This window comes from Aplysia californica, unplaced genomic scaffold (genome assembly GCF_000002075.1).
Source record: "Aplysia californica isolate F4 #8 unplaced genomic scaffold, AplCal3.0 scaffold00235, whole genome shotgun sequence".
In the NCBI taxonomy this organism is placed as follows: domain Eukaryota; kingdom Metazoa; phylum Mollusca; class Gastropoda; order Aplysiida; family Aplysiidae; genus Aplysia; species Aplysia californica.
In genome coordinates this window covers 697,264-700,746 of record NW_004797505.1, presented here as the reverse complement: position 1 = coordinate 700,746, position 3,483 = coordinate 697,264, and positions in this window count along the sequence as shown.

The following is a 3,483-nucleotide window of genomic DNA, read 5'->3' as shown; positions in this document are numbered from 1 at the left end:
ATTTATCTGTGAGTGATTGGCGGGTGCTCTGGTGTGGTTTGTTCCTTCTTTTCCTATAAGAAACCTATCGTCTTTATCTCCCCTCCTTCTTTTTGTGTTTGTTACTCTCTTGTAACAATTTCTTCGGCACTTATATGACCTTAGTGTGTTGCAAGTGCGTAAAACTCTAACTAAAACTAAAACAAATTGTATTTTTATCTTTTTAATTTTGGCTGAGGAGAGGGGAAGTAGCCCGCTCGATGCTCTCACGTTCGTAAAGAGTGTTATCTCGATGTTGAAAACGAAAGAAAGCACACCTACAAAAGGAGAGGGGCTAGTAGGCCTACTATATGGGAATGCCTTAGTCTAGCAGCCGCGATTTATGGCGAATTTTGGTCCGCCAATCGCGGCCGCGATTTTTGCATTTTTCAACAAAAAAAATATCTATACCGCTCGGGAAAAAAATAACCGAAAAATAAATCTCGGGGGATAAAAATCGAGAAACTAAAAAAGAAAACATACAAAACCCCCCCAAAAATAAAGAAACCGAACCCCATAAACTGTACTTTTAGAAAGAAAAACTAGATTAGTTTACTGTCACTTCCGCTTCATTTCGTCTCTTTCTCACTTGTTGACACCACGTTGATTTGTTATTTTCAAGGAAATTTCTTGTGAAGAATGAGTACATTACATACTATTTATGTATTGCTTTTCCCCTTTAATTTGTCCCTTTTTATTGTATTTTAATTTTCCTTGTTGTTGTTCTGATAGTATGTTCTTTTTTCTGTTTTTGGTGTGTGCTTTTTGTTTTTTTGTTTTTAAGTGGTTTACGGCGCTCGCAACTGCATAAGGTCCTATGGGCGCGTGAGACAAGTTAAACTTTTCCAGTGGGTAGGAAATTCTGAATTTTGCCCGGATGGTGGCCGAAGCCTACTCTTAATGTACTAGCAGAACTTTAAGACTTAAAGGAAACAAAACACAGTTAATTTTGAAGGTAGAGCACCCAGTATAATACTAGAGGAGTCCTCTTTTATGAAATACTAGCTGGGGCCCCTTTCAATGAAAGGAATGATCGGTGCATTAATATAAACTAAAAGTCATTGGCCTACTATAAGTACACTTTACTGGAATGGGGAAATAAATTTTGAGAGAAGCAAAAAATTAGAAGGTCTAGATCTATACTCTCAAAACAAAATGCGCCTCGCGAAATATCACTTCCGGATTTTCTTAAATTACAGAGACAGAAGCGTCGGCCTACAAAAGCGATCGGCGAAATAAAGGGAAATTTAGGTTTTGCAGCAAAACTGTCTCAAAACTGAAAAAACCAAGGGCGTCATGATCTGGGGAATATTTTAAAGAATCTTTTTGGCGAAAACCGCACGTCGATCGATGCAGCCATTAAAAAGCCTTTTGAATAGCAAAATCCGGCCACCACAAATAGATAATAGAAGTAACAGCAACCCGAAGTAACTGCTTGAGTAAGGGAAATAATTACCTTAAAAAGTCTTGTTAAAGTAAACAGCAGTAAACAGAAAAACAGAAAAGCCGCTTTAATAAGTGAAAGACAAATCTAGCAAAACTTTTAAATGCCGAAATATCAGGAAATGTTTGAAACCTTAGTGAGCCCTTAGAAAGCACATTTTTCAAAATGAAAAAAATGACAGATAGAAAATATTCTAAGCAAAACCATATAATATAAGTATTAGTACACTGACTAGAGTCTATATAAAGAAATCGAGATACTTGATATTGAATACGACATGTTAGGTGGTCCTTTGTCACTTCACTTCACGACAAGAGCCCGCCACTAAGCCGGCATTCTGCTAGTACTGGGTGATATATTCTAATTTAAAAATATCGGTATCAATGAACGAAAAACAATCAACAAAAAGTCGAATGAGTCGAAAGAGGGTTAGACTTGAAGGTCACAGTTTGTATTGAATGATAACAGCCAAGATTGTGACTTGTTTGTTACCATACATACGTAGTGAATAATGCCAGGGTCGAATGATGACTCCTAGGAATTATCTAATACTGAATACATGTAAAATAATTATCAAATAATAAGAGCACGTATGCGGCCGATAACGAATCTTTGATCTTAAACGGTGATAACTATAACCATACAATGATAATAATATTGAAAATTTCAATTGGTATCTATTAGTTATTAAAGTTAAGGAAGTGTCAAAATTTAACCGGATGAAGGAAAATCGAATTATAACAAATATAAAGCGATATCGAATCGGTTAGGTATTGATTATGATCAGGCAAAGTAGGTATCAATGAACTTTAAAGGGCATCGAGTAATGATATAGGAATATGTAAAATAATAATCTGACAAGATATCGAATAATCACAAAGTAAGACATTTCTGTACTAATGAGAGGTAGGTATCGAATAATAGCGTACTAAAGACAGGGAGGTATCGAATAATGAAAGGAAAGAATGTAAGGAATAATGATAAAAAGGAAGGTATCGTTTATAGACTTTGCAGGTTTGTATAGAATATAAACGGGCATGGAAGTATCGAATTATTACAACTGAGCAGGTCGAACGTACTTAGGGTCAGGGTCAGGGTCGGGGTCGGTGTCAGGGTCAGGGTCAGGGTCAGAGGGTAGTTAAAGAACTCCCCTACCAATGTGTCAGCCAAGTACGTCCATAAAACAGTCATCACGCTCAAACCACATCTATACCACGTGGAATCTCGGTAACACCAATGACTTTCAGGATTATACGAACATTTCTAATCCGGCATCCATCCAACCCAGCATGAAAGTCAAGGACTCTTCATTGACAGACTAGAGGTGTATCCTGATGAGGTACGAAGGTGAGACCCACCAAATTCTTCGAAGAGGTCAAACCAATCAAAGTTAGAGCTGGTTGACCCAAACTTGTCTCCAATAGCTCCAGGAAAATGAAAAAAGGAGAAATATTAGCATCTCCAAACAGGGTCAACTGACTCGCACCGAACAATGCGGATCGTGAAAGTAGAGACTCACAATTTTTTAATTCAAATGTGATTTTTTCGTCTACGTAGCTTATACTTTTTGTATTACTTTTATTATACAGGAACTCAAGCGTGAAAAATGATGAAAGTTAAATGCACAGGAAGAAACGAACCGCAACTAGGGGCAATTAAACGATACATTTTATTATAGTCTTTCAACCATGCCACAGACAATAAGATGCAAATTTAGTGACCAAATCTTAAATCATATTAGAATTCAGCTGAGAATCGAACCCATGACCGCCCCCCCTCCCCCGCTCTAGATTAGAACCCCGAGACCAACGTGTGTCATACCAAGGCCTTGCTCTTAGAAATATATCAAACAAAACCGGAGGTTTCTTAAACAATACTGAAAAAATAGTCTTGTCCTGTAGTTTGGGTTGGTTTGGGGTTTTATTTGGTACTTTTGTAAACACATAGTAATCGTCTATGTTTCTGACACCCTATCCCCAATGATCTCCTTCTGTGTCCATCTCGTCCTCCCCCCCCTCCCT